We start from the raw sequence: 21,222 nt of genomic DNA, 5'->3' as shown, positions 1-21,222 counted from the left end.
TGGCACCCTCCACCATGTCCCACCCATGTCTCCCACCACCCCCACCCCCCAGCAGTGCAGGGGCACCCTCCACCAGGCCCCCACCTATGTCCAACTCATTTCCCCACCACCCCAACCCCCCAGCAGTGCAGGGGCACCCTCCAGCAGGCCACCAACCATGTCTCCCACCACCCCCACCCCCCAGCAGTGCAGGGGCACCCTCCACCAGGCCCCGACCCATGTCTCCCACCACCCCCACCTCCCAGCAGTGCAGGGGCACCCTCCACGAGGCCCCCACCCATGTCCAACTCATGTTCCCCACCACCCCCACACCCCAGCACTGTGGGGCACCTGCCAGCAGGCCCCCACCCATGTCCAACTCATGTTCCCCACCACCCCCACCCCCCAGCACTGTGGGGCACCTGCCAGCAGGCCCCCACCCATGTCTAACTCATGTTCCCCACCCCCCCCACCCCCCAGCACTGTGGGGCACCTGCCAGCAGGCCCCCACCCATGTCCAACTCATGTTCTCCACCACCCCCACCCCCCAGCAGTGCAGGGGCACCCTCCACCAGGCCCCCACCCATGTCTCACACCACCACCACCCCCCAGCAGTGCAGGGGCACCCTCCACCAGGCCCCCACCCATGTCCAACTCATGTCCCCACCACCCCCACCCCCAGCAGTGCAGGGGCAGCCTCCACCAGGCCCCCACCCATGTCTCCCACCACCCCCCCCCAGCAGTGCAGGGGCACCCTCCACCAGGCCCCCACCCATGTCCAACTCATGTTCCCCACCACCCCCACCCCCCAGCACAGTGGGGCACCACCCAGCAGGGCCCCACCCATGTCCAACTCATGTTCCCCACCACCTCCACCCCCCAGCAGTGCAGGGGCACCCTCCACCAGGCCCCCACCCATGTCTCCCACCACCCCCACCCACCAGCAGTGCAGGGGCGCCCTCCACCAGGCCCCCACCCATGTCTCCCACCACCCCCACCCCCCAGCAGTGCAGGGACACCCTCCACCAGGCCCCCACCCCCCAGCAGTGCATGGGCACCCTCCACCAGGCCCCCACCCATGTCCAACTCATGTTCCCCACCACCCCCACCCCCGAGCAGTGCAGAGGCACCCTCCACCAGGCCCCCACCCATGTCTCCCACCACCCCCACACCCCAGCAGTGCAGGGGCACACTCCACCAGGCCCCCAACCATGTCTCCCACCACCCCCACCCCCCAGCAGTGCAGGGGCACCCTCCACCAGGCCCCCACCCATGTCTCCCACCACCCCCAACCCCAGCAGTGCAGGGGCACCCTCCACCAGGCCCCCACCCATGTCCAACTCATGTTCCCCACCACCCCCACCCCCCAGCACTGTGGGGCACCTTCCAGCAGGCCCCAACTCATGTTCCCCAGCCAACATGTCATCACAATCTAGATCCCTGGTCCCTATGGTCAGCCTCCAAATGCAAAACATCCACCCGAGTATTGCATCCACCCACTCAGAAATGGCAATTACATGACAGAACACCAATTGCAAGTTTCGAAACAAACACATGTCCCTCACATACACCCAATGGGTGTCAGTGAATCTCAAAACCCATATCATGATATGCATGAAACCAATGAGATGATACTACACATTGAAGTTTGATAAAAAAATATGTATTAAAGGAAACATAAATAGATTCAAAAATAAAGAAACAGAAATGGGAATGTACAAAAATGAAAAAAAGAATGTCCGTGAAAAAAAGCAAAACCAAAAATCATAATCCAAAGTCACTGTCCACAAAAGAAAATCCAATGGGAAATAATAATTGAAAGCCATTGCTCCATGGGTAAATTGTGAAAGAAAAATAAAATCCAACAGTGAACTATGTACAGACGAACAAGCCAGGGTCCATTATCCCAACAAAAGAAATGAAACCTATCTAACAACACTAACTCATAAAATAAAATATATACAACAATGTGGCCAATGTCCAAAAGGTCCAAAATAAATAAAAAAACAAAGGAAACCTAACACTAACTACATAACTATGTACAAGGGCAGCGCGGCTAGTCTGACGGCTCACTTTTGGATGTCCCGGGCCAGGGCATCATCGAACTCCTGCTCAATGTCCCAGAGGCGGTCCTCCTCCATGGCCCCGAGGGTCCGCAGGGCCGTCGATGTGTCCACCTCCAACCACCTGCGGATTGCCTCGAGGCGCTCGGCCCGCCTCAGGGCCCTCCGCATGGAGTTCTCTGCCCTGACCATTGTGAGCCGTGCCTCTTCCGCCCGCTGCCGCTCCGCATCTATGGCGTGGCCCAACCGCTGCCAAACGGAAGACACTCTCTGTCCTGGGTCCTCCTGTCCTCCGGCCGATGCCTGCCCCTCCTATGTTGAAGGCCCTGAGCCTTCATGGCTCCCACCACGTTGCTGCTGCTGCTGTGCCTCTGTCCGTGCACTGCCTCCTGCTGCCTGAACATCCTCCGCTGGCTGGGGTGCAGTCGTTGATGTGGCCACCCCTGCTGGACGTCCGACTCCCGACTGTTGCAGGGGTGCCTCCTCCACCAGCCTGGCCGCACCGTCAGAGGCAGCTCCACAGGGCACCCAGGTGACTGATGGGTGGGAAGATGGCACGGAGGACGACTGACGCGTAGGGGTTTCAGTTGAGGAGGGGGTCGTAGCAAGCCCCATCAAACGGAGGAATCCAGCCTGGGTGACCTGTCCCAGTAGGCTGACGTGGTCAACGAGCCATTCGAGATGACGTGCAGTCTCCTCATGAAAAGACTGCAGGTCACCTCGCATGGCCCTTTGACGCAACGCCACACCAATCAGGACAGGCTCAACCCGGACCCGGATATCCACGTCCGCAGGCAGAGGAAGGCCAGTTGTCGTTTGCTCATCCCCTGCCTGAAAACGGGTCTGGACGTAGGCATCCCTGCTGGTGCAAGATGATGCAGGGACAGGATCAGGGACAGGATTGCACACAGGCACGTCCGCGGCGGCCTGTGCTGCCTCCTGTCCCTGGTCCTGCACTGCACCACTAGCACCAGTGGGATCCCCACCTCCAGACCCCGTCTTTGTTGCTTGCACGGCCTCCTCCTCCACCAAACCCCCCACCAACCTGGATGACTCCGTGCCATCTTCCCCCATTGGGCCCTGTGGGGTCCCAGCTGCCCCTTCTGCTGCCGAGGAGTCGAACTCCAACCTCCTCCTCTTGGACCTCCCCCCGGCCGCTGCAGCCTGGGACGCGGCACCGGACTCCTCACTCCCCGACGAGATGACAACATGGGACTGGAGCCGGGCCTTGCGTCTCCGGCTGGCGGTGGGATCCCCGCCGCTGTGCTCCACAGCACCTTCTCCGCCCTCTTCATCAGTTGACGCTGCAGACAGGGTGAAATAAAACACAGGCATCAGGGCACTGTACAATGGACACATACACACATGACAGTTGTACATGAGTGGCATTGGCAAACCTCAGACATGCCATCACAATCCCCAACACACATGTCATTTCAACTCGCACACATGAGCCATACCACAGCCATATCGCAACTGCCAGCACCATCCATACACATACAACAGCATGAGCAGGCAAAGCTGAGCCAGACATCACATGCAACACAGGAAGTGCACCACACATGTACACACACCACCACACTTGCATGCATGTGTACACCTCTGCCAAGTGTCGCAGTGTTCAGATGGGCATCCATGTCACATCTGCCAATCAGGCTTCCACATCCCGCTGTCACATGCATCCATGTTGCATCGCTGTTGCACCCTTGTCAAATACACACAAATGCACATGTACACAGTGCTGATACATGCAGTGAAAACAACATACATGTATGACATCACGGACATGTCTACTTACATACACATTCATCCAAACATGTGTGCCCACACAACTGCATTTGGCATGCAAGCCTACACACCCAAGCACCATCCATGTCTCACACATTACAGCCCTCGCATGTGTTAGCCCCACGGCCCTGTACACCCCCACCCATACTCGACCCCATACAAACATCACCACACGCACAGCTCACAATCAGGATGCATGTACACTTACCACTCGACTCCAGACGGGTCTGCCTCTCAAGGACCTGGACGTTGAGCGCTGGGGATATGCGTTCCAGGACCCTCATCTGATCTTCCCACAAGTGGCCCCGGCGCCCCTTGGCATCCGCTGCCTTCAAGAGGCGCCGGGCCTTGTTCATGGTCCTGGACCTGAAGTCCTCCCAGCGCTTCTTGACATGTTGGAAGTCACAGACTGCTACCCCCTCCGCGTTGATGGCAGTCACGATGTCAGTCCAGATCCGAGTCCGTCCTTCCTTGTCGGCGCGGGAACTTCCGAAGAGGGCATCATATTGCCCCAGGACTTGCTCCACCAGGACACCAACTTCCCTGGCACTGAAGCTGGTGCCCCTCTGCCTCTCCGGCCGGGGGTTGTCAGTGGTGCCAGATGTTGCAGTGCCCGACATGACAACCCCAGAGGCAGGAGTGGGTGGGCAACTGGGTCCTGGGGCTGGGCTGTGGAGCGATGGAATCCCAGTCAGGAGTCTTTGGTTCCAGCAGGGGTGGTCACAGCAACAGCACCCCTGGCTGATGTGCAGGCAGCAAATGGCAGGGCACGTGGGCAGCAGGCAGTCAGGCAGCAGCAGATGGCAGTTGGGAGCGTGCTCGGGGCTCTGGGGGGCAGTAGTTCGGCCTTCTGGGCAGGAGCGTGGTCTTCCGTGTGCTTACGCGTGGCCAGCTTGATACGGAGTGATTTGGCACGTGAGAATTCGGCACGTCAGCATGTAATTCGAGGAAAGGCCCTTAGCGCATAAGCGCGTTGGCACGCATACGCAATTTCATTGGACAGAAGGCCCCTCAAGCGCAAGCGCCCCTGTGACGTGACGCGCACAGGCGTGCATGGGCATTTCAGCACGCGTGAAAAACTGCACGTCCGCGTGTAATACGAGGAAAGGGCCCATGCACGTAAGTGACGTGACGCACGCGTGCGTTTCCCTCAGCACGGGTTAAAGGTGAGCGGGCCCAGCAGTTCGCTGTACGTGCCTTTCGTGGAGACCGACGCGTGTTGCTGCTTCCTGTTGTTTCGCGCGCCATCACAACTTCACAGCTATCAAGGACGTATCTCTTCTTTTGGCGGGGGTATTGGCTACGCGTGTTTTTCTGCATCGCGCTAGTCAGACGGTGAGTCTCACACGCTCTTTTTCCCACTGTGGGTGCCCCTGTGTATCGCACCCATTTTCGATGTCATAGTAGCCTGCGTGTCCCACGCGTACGTGTTATTCGTGTTACTGGGTGCCACCGCGTACTGCGGGAGGTTGAATCCACGCACGTAGGCTGCAGGGTTGCGTGCACGGTTTTACTGCAGTTTTGGGGTGCCTGAGCGTTGCGTGACCTGTCACTACATCACCGGGGTCACATACAGCCTTGCAGGGGGGCTGTTAACATCTTGCTTCCCACCCCCTTCACCCCAATTGCCCAGGTCAATTGTGGTGTACACCTCCCATTGGCACCACTCCATCTGTGCCGGCACTACTACATCTGTGCCATTTTTGGGAGGCCATCAAAGGTGAGGGGCGGCTCAGCTGGGCATCCTCCTTGTGGCGGGTGTGGTCAGGGACGTGCCCGTGGTGACCAGGGAGTAGGGGGACTCCAGGGTGTCCAGGGCAGCCACAGAGGGGGAAGAGGCAGGGGTGCACCACTTGAGCACAATGCTGTGCCATGTGTCGGTGCAGTCATGCCACCACCCCCTGTGGTTCTGGGGGATGCAGCTTCTGCATCTGGCACTGGCGCCCGTATGACCCGGCAGTCCGTTCCATCGACTGCCACGGGCCGAAGGGTAGTGGTAGCTGCAGGTGCAGCATCATTTGTCCCAGCATCATTTGCAGTGTTGTCACTTGAATCACATTCAGCTGTTGATGCCAGTCAACACTGCCTGTCAATACACAGGTATATGGTCAGCCTTTTGATACCATGCTAGGCATCCCTGCTTTGGTACTGGGGTGGAGGGGTGCTTGGCTTCTAGATATAGTACACATTGAATGCACAATGCACGTGATGTATGAATTTGACATTGCACTGCCTTCACATTTCCTGGCACACACCATGGAGTCCTTGTACATGTAGGTAGTGAGTGGCGTACACATTTTCTGCACTGCATAGACCCACTTCCATGGAAACTGCCACCTTTCAACAGGTCTGATCACAGAAGCAATTCAAAGTTGACCCAGCATGCATGGCAGGTTATATGTTGTGTGTCACATGTCTGCCTGATGCGTTTGCTGTCGGTGTGTGTGTGTGTTGTGTGCTTCTGACATGTGTAGTGACCTTTTTTCTCTCTATTTTTCAGGTGATGACGCAATGGAGGCGGAGGATGGTGTTGTCATGCCAGACACATCTCCTCTGCCTGCTGCCTCTGGGACATCATAAGGACACCCAGAGTGGATCTGAGGGAAACATACTCCTCCCTCAGGGCATCCATGTGCGCCTCTGCGTGAAAGCAGCTCACAGGGACATGCAGCAAGGGACATACTCGGTGCAGTGCATTTCATTTCCATGTACATTTTGATACATGCACTGCCAATTTTGTTTTGGTCATGGTGGTACGCAACTTGCACTGAAGTCATGGCTTGCTATATGGGTCTGTCTGCTTACCCAGGGAACATTGCATGTTGTGTGAATTGTGACACATTGGTGTTCCATTTGCCACGCACCCACCGGCGGCTGACTTACTGCATTGACTGTGTATGACCCGTCACAGGGGTAATGTTATATATGGGTACGAAGCATCTACACCAGATTGTCTGTTTGTAGAGTAGTTTGTTGCTATGGGGCATGTTTAGCGGTGTGTTTTTGTGTAATTGGCACGTACAGGTTGTTGACTGTGGCTCTCTTTGCAGCATTGCAGTGCTCCTGTAACCGGACCTGAGAGTGCACAGGCAGGAGGCCAGCACTCAAAACCAGAGCTAAGTGTCTTGTTGTTTTTCTTTCAAACTGCTCTGCATAGGCTTGCTGGGGGGTGCACTAATGCATGGATGTATGTGTGATTCAATTTGGTATGTTTTTTCCCCCTATATCACCCGGAATCCTATGCAATTTTGAACCCTGTTCCCTCTACCCGGTGTTCCTGCTTCCCTTACCTATCCAAGCAAAGTTCCCTAACCCTCTTTCCCCGCTGGGGTTGCGGATGCCTGTGTAAGCCCCGAACTTGCAGGCGCCAAAACCCTAGAGGGGGTGGTTGGTTCGTACCACTCCTAAGCCTGGACTACAGAAGGCCATGACAATGATGTCCAAGTTTGTTTGGATTGTGTATGTGTTCATGCAGGTAGTACATTTTCGTGCATTCCCTACTTTCATGTGTCATTCCTCCTCCCCTCTCCTGCCACTCATTCCAGTTATCCAGTGTGCCAACACATGTCCCGACTGCATATCCCTGAACCTCCTTCCCCACCAGGGTCTCAGGGGCCTGTGTGAGTTTGACCTTGCAGGCACCCGGGACACGGTGGGGGTGGTTGTTTCGTGACACTCCTGCGCCTGTACACGGGACCTGTGACAGTACACATCCGTTCATGGTGCATCATCCTATGTTATGTACCACACATGGTTCACATCCTGTTGTGACATTGTTTTACTGTGCTACCTTGGTTGTTGCATCATTGTGGTAGTACTTGGCCTTTGTGAGGTACTGCTACGTCAAGTCATCTACTGGAGGGTGTTCGGGTTCGTTTTTATGCCTTGGATTTTGTGATTTTGGAAATGAGTGTGGATTCTGAGGGTGCAGGCACCTTTTTACACACAAGGTGGGAGATGGTGACGAAGGGTAAAGGTGATCCTGTGGCCAGGTGGAATTGAGGGTTGAAGGCTCCATGACCCAGGTGCAGTTGTTCAGTGGGTCATGGTCATTTGTGAGGGAGGGGGGGTTGTTGTTGATAGTTGCCTTGCCCTGCAGTGTGATGGGAACTCTGACATTGTAATGGTGGTATCCTATGTACATGTTGTGTTCTGCTGATCAATGCCTGTTCATGTGTTGTGTTTACCTTTCAGGTGCGAGGGGATAGTTGTGGTTTGACATGCTGGGGTGTACACATGGTGAATGTTCACATGTGATGTGTAGAGAACACTGATGGTCACTTGAGTGCACATGCATATGTTGAGTGCATGTCCTTGCAGACCCACACACTTGCACTCTGATGCACTACATGTACTCCCACCCTTGCATATCCACGTGTACACTGTTTGCCTTCTGGTGGACACTGTGTCCCTGCAGAACATGTTCTGTGACCAATTATGGATCCTGTACATGCCTAATTTGCTTTTTGATGTGGTCTGTCGCTTAGATGTGATGCTCAGGGTGTGCATCACACACAATGGCTGTTCACTGTGCTGTGCGCTGAGCAGTGTGTTGCAGGAGTAGGACACAGCACACAGAAGCTGCAGTGTTAATTTTACAATGCACAATGTGCATGTAGACAGGCATTCATTGTTATGTTACGTCTACAACTCTTGTAATGCATTTGGAAATGACTTAATTTGGGTGGGAGGTTGTTGGTCTGTCATTTCAACTGATTCCAGGTCAGGCATCATTGTCTGATGCCACTGTACATTTTGGACATGGCAATGTGTACCTTATTGTTACTGTGTTGGTGTATGGGTATTGCTTGCCATGTCATGTTGTGGTTTGGGAGGGTTTGAGTGACATAACAGTGATGGCCATGGCCTGTTTTGCAGGTGTGTGTGATGCACACCTTGCATGTCAGGGTCATCCGCTTCTCAGAGCAACTAGCTGGGGGTAGATCTCTCTCCGCGGCAGGGCCCTCCCTCTGGAACAGCCTTCCTGCCTCACTTGAACTTGAGGGGAACCATCTCCGGTTCGGGAAGCACCTCAAGACCTTCCTCTTTGCTTCTGCTTTCTCTCTGCCTCTCCCTTGCGGAATTCTTCACTGGAACTGTACTGGATCTGCAACTGGGCCACTCTCACCGACCTCGGTCCCTGGCCCAGCCACTCTCCACTTGCACTGCCTCCCTGGCAACCCCTGCACTGCGGTACTGTCTCTCTATCCCTACAGCCCCCCCTTCCCAGCACTTGTCTGCACTTACCTTTGCAGTTGCCACCAGCTGACCTATGTATTTGTTTTTTGGTCTACTTCCCCTGTACTGCACTCCCCCCCTCCCCTTCCCCTTGCACTTTTCCCTTCCCCCTACCCCTGCACTTGCACAATCTAAATGACACCTGGCCTAGTAGTACCGTTGTCTGTCTTCCCTTGTTCCCCCTTCCCTGCCTCATCGCACCTTGGAATACTTGTGTATAGGCCATATCATGTCATATGTCATATGTGTGCCTTTTGGTCACACAGGATAGCTTTTGTTTAAGTAGCTAGGGATGCAGACGATGTGGCACTTCCATGGCAACTATCTCAGGATGGTAGGGTTGTGACAGTTGACTGTCTCTTTGTCATCATCGATTGTCACCTGGTATGTGCCAGGCCTGTGTGCACTCCGCAGGGGTGGGAGTTTAGGTGAAAAATGTGGCCACAAGCTGGGTCCGGGCTTCCTCGCCACGTGCATTGTCCCCTCCCATGGGAAGCACCTGTGCCTGTGGTTGGGGATGTGGGGGCACCACCATGTCCACCGGGACGCCCTGCCGTGTTGCAACATTGTGCAGGACACATGCTGCCACAATGATCCTGCACACTACTGGTGGTGCATAGAGTAGTTGCCCGCCAGAGCGGTCAAGGGAGCGGAAACGTGACTTGAGCACTCCGAATGTGCGCTCCACTATGGCCCTTGTTGCAATATGGGCGGCGTTGTATCTTACCTGGGGTGGTGTGGTGGGGTTCCGGATTGGCATCATCATGTGGTTGCTCAGAGGGTAGGCACTGTCCCCTGGGGAGGTGATAATAGTTGAGATTATTAGGGTTTGGGTATTTGTCTGTGTGTGACTTGCATGCATGTGCAAGGGCATTTGTACTCACCTAGGAGCCATATGTCGCCATGCTGTCCAACTTCCAGGGCCCGGCTCAGGGCAGACATTCTGTATATGAAACTGTCATGGGTGGAGCCAGGGTAGTTTGCATAGACAGAGGTGATGATTCCCTTTGCATCGCATACCACCTGTACATTGATGGAATGCCAGTGCTTGCGGTTTCGGTAGATGTGCTCAGTGGCCCTAGGTGGACGTAGGGCCACATGGCTGCAATCTATGGCACCGAGCACTTTGGGGAATTGTGCCACCCTGAAAAAATACAGGACAATGGCCTGCCTTTCTGCGGGTGTTCTGGGCATGTATATGTGCCTGCGGACTGAGGGGTGCGCTGTCATGATTGCCAGTACCTGGTGTAGGCAGTGTGACTGCGTGGCCTGTGAGACCCCCCCACTATGGCAATGGTCCGCTGAAATGACCCAGTGGCCAAAAAATGCAGGACATTGAGCACCTTCTCCAAGGGGCTCAATGCTTGGGAGCAAAGGGTGGGGGATGTAAGGTCATCTTCCCACTCCCTGACCAGGTCTAGGATGATGTGGGGTGGAAACCTATACCTGCTATAGACATGGTCGTCAGGCATCCCAAAAATGCTTGTCCGTGGTGCGAAAATGCGTGCCCTGGCTATTCTCCTCCTCCTGTGGTGTCCCACGATCAGTGCTGCGACAAATGGGGCATTCATCGTAGCTGTATATACGTGTTTGTTGTTTGCGCGCACTTTTGTACTGTGCGCGGGGACGCTTCCGCCTGCCTTTGTGTGGCGGACGCGTTGACGCCTGTGTGCGTCTTTTGCCGTGCGCGGGTTTCCTGTATTCGGATCCATGAATACGGGTTGTTTGCGTGCGTGTGGGCGTTCTGTGTAGTTCCCTGCAGTACTTCCCCAGTTACGCCTTCTTTTTCACGCGTTGTTCCCCATTCCGTGTGTTACGCCCACTGTTCTGCCCACTTTGGTTGTGTGCACCGCGCTATGTGCGCTTTTGCTGTGCGCGTAGCGCACGCCGTCTATGCCTGCGTGCGCCATGGCTGGATTGGGCGCACAGACAGCGGGAAACACGCGCAGCGTCTTCCTTGAATCGCACGCGTGCGCGTGCGCTGCGTTTCTCACGCTTGCGCTCCCTTGCGCCTGCTTGCGCATGCATTTTCGGCGCACGTTTGTTCCATGAATCGGCCCCCAAGTGTCAGTATGAACATACAGAAGACTTAAGTACACTACAATCAAAACTAAACAATGAGCAGCGTAGCATTTTTGAAGAAGTAACTCAAGAAATTGCACATGGTGTACAACATGAAAATAAAGAATGTACCTGCCAAAATTACAAACCTATACTATTATACGTCAGTGGTGAAGCTGGTTCAGGCAAAACATTCTTAATCAAAATCATCAGCAAGTTCCTTCAACAATTGACAAACAACAAACTGTCAACTGTTGTAACTGCCCCCACAGGTTTAGCTGCCTAAAACATAGGTGGTGTCACTTTACACCGATTACTACTCCTGCTAGTAGAACACCAAAACAAATTAGAATATTACAAACTTTCTACAGAAGCTGCAGTGTTAAAACAAATGAAAATGCTACTAATAGATGAAGTGAGCATGGTCTCCAACCTAATGTTGGCTTCGATTCACCTGAGATCACAAGAAGTACTTAAAACAAACTATGAAGAGCTCTTTGGAGGAAAACACATTATTGTTTTTGGAGATCTTCTTCAATTCACACCAGCGAAAGGTGAACCAATTTCTAAAACCTTAGGACAAACACTGTGCCGAAAAACAGTTGGGAGCATAGGAAATGTCAACCTTTGGCAACATTTCCAATACAGAGAATTAACAGAAAACATGCGACAGTATGCAGACCTCACCTACGCCAATATTTTAAAAAAGTATTACAGTTGGTGTACTATCTCAAGAAGCACAAGCAATGTTAAAATTCCAGCACATCCATGCACATTATGGCCATATCTCTTGTGCTACTGATGTTATGGAACAATGAACGCACAAAAATGTCAACTGTATGTCTTGCAAGCTGTTCCAAAGTCAATGAAAACATTTTGAAAAAAGAAATGCAACCAATAATTGAAATTTCCGCAACAGACAAACTGGACGTATATGGTATGACATTAACCATGTGTCAACAAGCCACAACAAGACTACATACCTTAGATAATTCTATCTCCAACACAGCTGGTTTAGAAAACATATTAAAATTATCCTTAAACTGTAGAGTAATGCTTAAATATAACCTTGACGTGGGGCAAGGACTAGTTAATGGAGCACTGGGTACAGTTGATGGCTTTCAAACATACTCACGTGACAACAACATTCAGTTTGTCAATATTCTCTTTCACAAACTTTCAGAAGTAAAAAGAATAGGGTGCTCAATATCTCGATTCCTTATCTTCAAAGATATGTATGTACGCAGAGAACAATTTTCTCTAACTCTAGCATACGCAGTCGCCATTCATAAATCACAAGGTCTTACACTAGACAAAGCATTGATAGATATTGGTAACACAGTCTTTAAAGAAGGCATGAGCTACGTAACACTATCACGCTTACGTACACTTGACAGTCTATTTCTAATTAACTTTGATGCAAGTAAAGTAAACGCTGATATTCCTTGCATTTTAGAATACAATAGACTACGTTCACTATACACCCCCATCTAAATACATATCCTGTTCCACAAAAAAGAAAATATTGTGAAAGAAAAATAGTTCAAACAGAAATGCAACAGGTTCTCACTGCAAATCCTCCAAAGTGACAAAAAGAAGCTAATACTTCATCAATGACCACAACCAAAGAAGAACCTATTACTCAAAGTAACTCCGAAAAAATGACTTGGAAACAGACCTATCTGGTCCATTCAAATTTTCAAATATAACTGGTGCAAGTTGCTACACAAATGTAGCAATGAATATTCTATTTCAATTACCACCAATTGTTGACAACATTTACTTACACAGTACAGACCAATTGCGTTTGCAAATGTTAGCACTTCATAGAAACGCAACAAACAATCCTGACAACACATATAAACTGTAATTCATGGATTATTTGCACCTAAAAAAACGGGATTCGTGCGCCATTCTGGCCGCAAATCCCTGTTTAACAAATGGGGATTTGTGGCCAGAATGGCGCAAAAATCCTGTTTTTTTCAGCGCAAATAATCCATGAATTACCCTCATAGTGTTCATGGAATAAGACAAGAATTGGACTACTGTGCTGGAAATTCACTATAAACTCACAAGAAGATCCACAAGAATTTCTAATGTACTTACTACAAGTACTTGAAAACAAAAACATACCTATAAATGAAATTTTACAGATTTCAAACATGTGGAAACATACATGCACTCTCTGCAACAATGTGACACAGGAACAAATCCCTAATGAGCGCTTTGTGTATGTATCCATACCTAATTGTGAATCCGTTCCATGCAAACCATAGTAGATTATGTACTACCTGCAATTCAGATAATCCATCCAATTTATTAATACAAACATATAGTAAATACATAATACTAATGCTTCTACGTTACAATGCATATGTTACCAAAAACAACTGCAAGCTGACTGGATTCACACATGGTCAAGTATCACCTGGTAAGAAAACCTTCACAACAACAGGTATAATCTACCACGCAGGAGCCACATCCAATGCAGGACACTACACTGCATATATTAAAAAGAAATGTGGATGGTTCGAATGTAATGATGTACCATTACTCTAAAGCAGAGATCACCAGCAAAATTTACAAACGCTTATTTAATCTTCTTCAAACCAAAATTGAATAAGTAATCTGCATTTAAAAATTAACAAAACTTCAATTTAAAAACTATACACTGTTTCAATACGCCAACAGGTATCTAACTGCCCCAATATTTTGCAACAACCAAACAGGTGAACCAATACAACTAAATTATAACAAAAAATAGACAGAATACGCCAACAGGTATCTAACTGCTGCAAAAATATGCAACAAGCCAACAGATAGAGGATTAGCCAGAAACAACAAGTGAACTCTGAAAACAAACAAACAAATTGACTGTAGCATAACAAAAAAGGGTTTTTTTAAATTCGACATGGATGTTTTTTTTTCACAGACCCAATGATTTGAAGAACAAACACAGAGGGTCAAAATGAATAAACAATGTCTATTATTCAATGCTATAAGTCTTTACAAACTACCAATACTAACATGATATTTTCTTTTATCACAGAAATTGACAAATAATATATGTACTCCAGTTGCCAAACCAAACAGTAAGTATAATATAATAAATACAACTCCTAAATACTGCTCCATAACACAACCATTGAAGCAAACAGTGCATATAACTTCGGTCTTGGGTGCATGGCCCATGCACCCAAGACTCTAGGACCTAGCCACACCACCGCAGCATATCACACCCATGGTAGCTTATAACTTCGGTACTGATAACTTTGGTCTTGGGTAGGCCCTGGCCACACCACCGCAACATATCACACACATGGTAGCTTATAACTTTGGTACTTATAACTTCGGTCTTGGGTAGGCCCTGGGCACAACCACCGCAACATATCACACCCATGGTAGCTTATAACTTCGGTACTTATAACTTCGATCTTGGGTAGGCCCTGGCCACAACCACCGCAACATATCACACCCATGCTAACTTATAACTTCGGTACTTATAACTTTTGTCTTGAACTTTGGTCTTGGTTGCATGACCTTCGGCCATGCACCCACGACTCTATGCCCTGACCACAACCACCACATGCACCCAAGACTCTAGGCCCTGGCCACAACCACCACAGCATATCACACCCATAGATCACACCCATAGAATCAAACATTTTAACTATGTCATACGGGCAATTTGTATGTCCACGGACACCGTGTGTGTTCTTAGAACAGTGTCAACTTGCCTGCGAACAGTACGGACAGGTATAGTGTCCTTAGGACACCTCCATTTTCATTTAATTACAGACATCCCGGACATTGTGTGTGTTCTTAGAACAGTTTCAACTTGCCTGCAAACAGTACAGACAGGTGTAGTGTCCTTAAGACACCTCCATTTTCGTTTCATTACGGACTATAACTTTGGTACTTATAACTTTGGTCTTGAACTTTGGTCTTGGGTGCACCCAAGACTCTACGCACTGACCACAAACATCACATGCACCCAAGACTCTAGGCCCTGACCACAACCAGCACATGCACCCAAGACTCTAGGCCTTGCCACAACCACCGCAGCATATCACACCCATAGATCACACCCATGTTTGATTCTATGGGTGTGATCTATGGCTGTAATATGCTGCGGTGGTTGTGGCCAGGGCCTAGAGTCTTGGGTGCATGTTAATGGTACGTTATGGTTAAGTTGCGCTGCTAAAAACCTATGAAATTCAGTGAAAATACTTTGTTGAAGGGACGTTATGGTTCCAAGTAAAACCGAAAAACCCCTCAAATTCGCCAGTTATGGTAAGCTAAGCAATCATAACTCGCACCATCACCGTGCACTGCTAACACTAACACCCAGGACATCAAAGATGACATCACAAATATCATTGATGACATCACTGATGACATCACATGTGCATTTACTATTCATACACGGGTTTGCGAATGTAATGTCGGCAAAAATGTATCAGGGATTATCGGGAGATGTGTAATAAACTACATACTTCGTTATGCAATGTAGTGTTCTAAAGAACATTCCATTGCAGTGTTCCTTCTAGTACAGGAACCTACTCATAGAGAAATGTAGGTATTGGCTGCAGCATGCACCACAAAGGTGCTATATTTGTAATTTTCCAAAGTTATATAATAAAACAGAGAATGCTTCCTTATCAGACTTTTCTGTACTGTGAAACCTGTACTAAGTAGCTAATAATGCATCACTTACTACATATTTCTACTAATACACACAAAACATAAATAGACTACAATGCCTACACATATGGGTCTTATATATGGAGAGTAAAGTAAGCAAACAAGAGTCAGTATCATTAGCAACTGTGTATAATCTACATGATTGTATTCACGCACAACAATGATTGCTGGGTTTCAAGCCCGCTTCTTCCTCTATATATGTACATCATAAGATGCGATTAAATTCTAAGGAAAGTAGTGTAAGAACATGTGAGAATAGCAATATCTATAAATGTAATACCTTTTGAAAGTTATGTTTCTGACTGTCAGCAAATAAAACCACCTGGTCTAGATATGGCAGTGAACAAAGAAGAAGGGGCTAGACATGTGATGTCATCAATGATATTTGTGATGTCATCTTTGATGTCCTGGGTGTTAGTCTTAGCAGTGCAGGGTGGTGGCACCAGTTATGGTTGCTTAGCTTACCATAACTGGTGAATTTCAGGGGTATCTCGGTTTTACTTGGAGCCATAACGTCCATTTAACAACGTTTTTTCACTGAATTTCATAGATTTTTAGGCGCGCAGCCTAACTATAACGTCCCCTTAACAACGTTTTTTCACTGAATTTCATAGGTTTTTAGTAGCGCAAGTTAATCATAACGTCCCCTTAACAAAGTTTGTTCATTGAATTTCATAGGGTTTTATTAGTGCAACTTAACCATAATGTCTACAAACATCTGACTTCATTGCAGACCTTCCAGAGAGTGCCACATGTCCATATTCTGGCACGCAGCATAATGACGTGTCCGAGAACCCGTATACACTTCACGATAAGATCTGTGCTTCGCGGACAATTCAGAACTGCATTTTCTACTGATTTAGGAACTTTCAACTTCAAAATTTCCCTTGCACAACTCCAACACATATTCCTACTCATCCATTAATAATCTAGTACACAGTACATACTTTTAGCAAAACTGCTATTTATCTTAAAATAGAATCAGCTAATGCCATCCCTCCTCCCCAAGAGACACCACCACTGCTGTAATCAAGGAGCCTGAGAAACACTGTCCCCTACATTAGAAATAACACACATGCAACATTTTCCCCTGTCCACCTACACCTCCATATTAGTGTTTGGTGCCTCTTCCCTCATTTTCCTCCCCACCTTTCGTTCTAAGCTCTCCTGCCAAAATAAATGCATCCAAAAACAAAATAAATGTTCCTTTAGTAACCACCTTTCACAGTTGAAAAATAGAACAACAAAAAAACCCTATAGACTCCATCTACTTTATATTTCTCATTAAAGTTCATACACTCAATAAGATTATTCAACATTCCCATTTGCATTTTGTGTTATGCTAATGGGAATATTGTGGCGTTCATCCTCCGTTCCAGGGACAAGGTGTTTGTTTTGGGTAAAAGAAACGCGTGGTTCACACAGTGAATTCCAGGCCTTGTGCATCAACTTGGGGCTCGACCACCGTAAATGATGTTATGTTGCTCCTAATCGCTAGTACAGCGCAAGGGCATATGGGCCCTTGGCGATTGTCTCAAAAAAGAGTAAAAAAGATCCAGTTGTTTATGAGTATCTGCAGCTGCCAGTTAAAGAACCCGACAGTTGGCATCTGGAATCTATGACAATCGCAGAATGGCAGGATGTACCTGTTTCGAAAACATAACAGAAATGTGTCTTACTAGCCGATTTTTATTACAATTTATCTATTGACTCATTAATTCGGCATAGAGTTTAAACTAACTATTAGCACAGACAGGAAACAATCTCAACAGAGAGAAAACAATGTGGAAAGTGGTATTTGTATTTGTTTTATTTGTATAGCGCGGACCAGACCCAAGGGCAACTGGGCGCATATCTTAGTGGGACATTACAGGTAAGACATATCATCACAGTGGTCAAACAGATTGTAAACAAGAATATACAATTGACGTTACAAATCAGGGCAAGAAGCAGAACGGTGGTGCCGGAGCAAAGCGGAGCTGGGTCCCAGGTGGCCCGTCCAGAAGAGCGGTTGTTAGTGAGATGTAGCTAACCAAAGCTTGGCTTTGTGTTTGAATAAGTTAAAAGAGGGTAAAGTTCTGATAGTGAGTGGTACGGTGTTCCAAAGCTTGGCTGCCAGGACTGGGAAGCTGGCACCCCCAGCAGTTTGCAGCTTGAGTCTAGGGATCGCAAGACCATGGGATTGTGCAGAACTAAGTGCTCGCGATGGTATGTGTTAAGTGAATCGCAAGTCTAGATATGTGGGAGCCTGGTGGTTAACACATTTGTATGTGAGGGCCAGTGCTTTCAGAGAGATCCTTTGGGCGACTGAAAGCCAGTTGAGGTTCTTTCTGGTTTCTGAAATGTGGGCAGATCGGGGGATATTGAGGGCTGCTCTAATGTCCTTATTTTGGGAAGTCTGAAGTTTGTTGAGATTGCCCTGGTTAGTGCCTTGGTAAAGTGCATTGCAGTAGCCCAGTTTGGACATAACCAAGGTCCTGGACAGGGTGATGCAATTCTGGGCGGTAAGGAATGGGCGACAGGCTGAAATCAATTTGCAGGTTGTGAAGCGGAAATCTGTGCAGTTCCCTCTGGGACCACTGCAAAAGATTTAGGCCTACAGGTGTTTGGCAGTCAACCCACTTGGTAGCAGTCTGTACCACACAGATTCACTTGGTAGCTGTGGCTGAGCAGTCAGACTTCCCTCAAGAAGAGTTAGGCAGTATGTGGAGTATACAAAATAGGGCAATTTACACAGCAGAACAAGCAGACACGGAACAGAGCTTGGGTGTAAAGATATATAGTTATTTATTTATAAGAACACGTCTATGAAAAACACACTGGCACTAATATGGCAAACAACTTCAATTACAATTACTATAAGTATCAATCCCCTAACAATATTTCCACAATTCTAGGTTCAACGGCACCACTTATTTGCAGACAGAGGTGAATGCTTTAACCTAGATGGCACTCTAATATTCATTAGAACGGGAGAGAAAAAGCAGGGTATGAAACCAACTCGGTACCAACACTTTTACAAAGCAAATGCAAGGCATGTAAGGCAGGGTCTACTGTGGATCACAAAGTTCAGAGGCCATGCCCACTCGGGGAGGCAAGGCGATATGTCCCAGAAAGTATCACAGTGGAAATGCCAATGGACCTTTGACGGGATGACCATAGAGAAGCTCAAAGGGAGAATAACCTACTCCCTCCTGAGGCACTTCTCTATAAGCAAAGAGAAGGCATGGCAGTAGAAGGTCCCACTTTCGTTTAAGGGGTTCTTCTAAAGCACCTATTCATGCTCTTCAGGGTTCGGTTGAACCGTTCTACCAACCCAGGGAAGAGACCAGCCGCGGAGTGCTCCGTCACAAGGCACCACCTTTTGGTCGCGGTATGGGCTAGTGGCTATCCGGTTGCCGGGGTGCTCAGCACGGGCAATTCAACCACTACGCCCTGGAAGCGAAGAAAAAGCAAAGGGACTGGTTGTTCCCACCAGTCAGGGGAAGAAGACTCTCCAGCCGGGAGATATCCTCTATTGTTGGGAAGTGGTGAGTCGGTTCAGCAGGGCTCCACCGGAGGTGTCGTCAATGCAGGTTGGCTCAGCTTTACCCTCGTGGGATTCTTAGGTCCTGTGGCGACTTCTAAAGATCCAGTCCCAAAAGCCTTGCTTTTATGCAGAAACCCCCATTCATTCAGCCTAGCTGTCAATCAAAACACGCTAAGTGGTGAGCGGGGTGGCTCACCACTTGGGCCAATCACACCAGAGTGCGACTTGAGTTGGCAAGGCAACTCAGTCCAGGGTGCCTAAAGCCCCTCCCACGCCCCCTGTGGTACCCAGACAGAATGGCACCACTTTGGAGGGCTTCTGTGTAGAAGCCCGCTAAAAGTGGAACAAAGGGCTGAACCTTTGGTTAGGAGTTACAGAGGTGAACACAGACGCCATTTTAAAAACCGAGTTCTGGCAGAAAATACCGACCGGTAGATTTATTTAAGACAAATAAACCGGTGGTATGTTAGAGACTAACAGAAAAAAGTAGTAGCCTCCAACAATGGGAAGAATCCCATAGGGTTATATTTGGGGTCGAATATATGGCAAGTTTCCACTGCCACCAGCCAAAACTCGACGAGGGGGGACGGGATAGTGCCCCCTCGAATAACAGACCCAGGGGTAATCGAATTACCCCTACCAGTACGTCCACAATAGGATGGTTTGTACTAGTTCTGTTAGTAAATTTAGGTCTAGTAAAGCCAATGGTGACTTTACATGCCCTGGGAGACAGTAGTCAGTCCCATGGTATGGAGTCTATGGTGGGGATCCTCTAGGACGCCCCAGTGTTACGGCACGGAGGGTGCGGTGTAACACACATAATAAAACACATGAGACCCTATGGAGTAAAAGACCCCATAGCCCATAGAACACCTTGACATTCACAGGAATTAACCACATTCATGTCCAAGAGTGGGAGAAAAGAGTCTCACTCTTTGCAGGATGGAAAAAAACAAACTCCAGAAATCCAGCAAAGCTGCTGGGGGACTCACTAGGTTAGGAAATTCAGCCTAAACAGAGAATTCTCCCTAACAGAGGTGTAAGCAGACGCAGCGGCCACTGCATTAGTTTGTCTAGTGAGAGTCAAGGAGGCGTCCTGGTAGATACTCAGAGTTTTGGTATCTTTGGATACTTTAATTAGATTACCATCAATATTAAAGGAGCCGAACAGGGGACTCAGTTTGTTAAGTCTCTGTTGCGTGCCTAAAATGAGAAGCTCAGTCTTGTCATCGTTGAGGCACAACTCGTGCTGGGCCATCCAAGCTTGTATGACCAAGTAGATGTCATTAAGGGCTTTAGAGTCAACAATGTAGTCACCAGTGATGGGTATGAGTATCTGGGTGTCATCCGCATAATTCATGTAGGTGACGCCCAGATAGTCAAGCACATCAAATAGTGGTTTGGTGAAGACATTGTAGAGAGTTGGGGAGACACAGGACCCTTGCGGGACTCCACAAGGGACTGGTGTAGGATCAGCCGATGCGGTAGGTGAGAAAACTCTCATGTGCCTATTGTCGAGGAATGACCTAATCCAGTTGGATGCATTGTCAGAGAAGTGGGCCGCGGACTTCAGGTGCCGACATAGTATTTGGTGATTGACCAAATCGAAGGCAGCGGATAAATCCAGTAGTAGTAAGAGGGCCAGTTTACCATTGTATTTAAGGTCCTCAATTTGAGTTTTGAGGTCAAGAAGAGCTGTTTCAGTCCCATGCTTAGGTCTGAAGCCAGATTGTCTTGAGCCGAGGAGGTTGTTGGTTTCTAAGTAGTTCTGAATCTGCAGGTATGCTGCCCTGTCAAGTATTTTGAGTAGGAACGGTACGGTAGTAATAGTTCTGTAGTTGGTTGGTTTTTCAGGGTCTA

The sequence above is a fragment of the Ambystoma mexicanum genome, chromosome 4p, assembly GCF_040938575.1.
Source record: "Ambystoma mexicanum isolate Mex_15411 chromosome 4p, UKY_AmexF1_1, whole genome shotgun sequence".
Lineage (NCBI taxonomy): Eukaryota > Metazoa > Chordata > Amphibia > Caudata > Ambystomatidae > Ambystoma > Ambystoma mexicanum.
Note: the sequence above shows the minus strand (reverse complement) of the source record.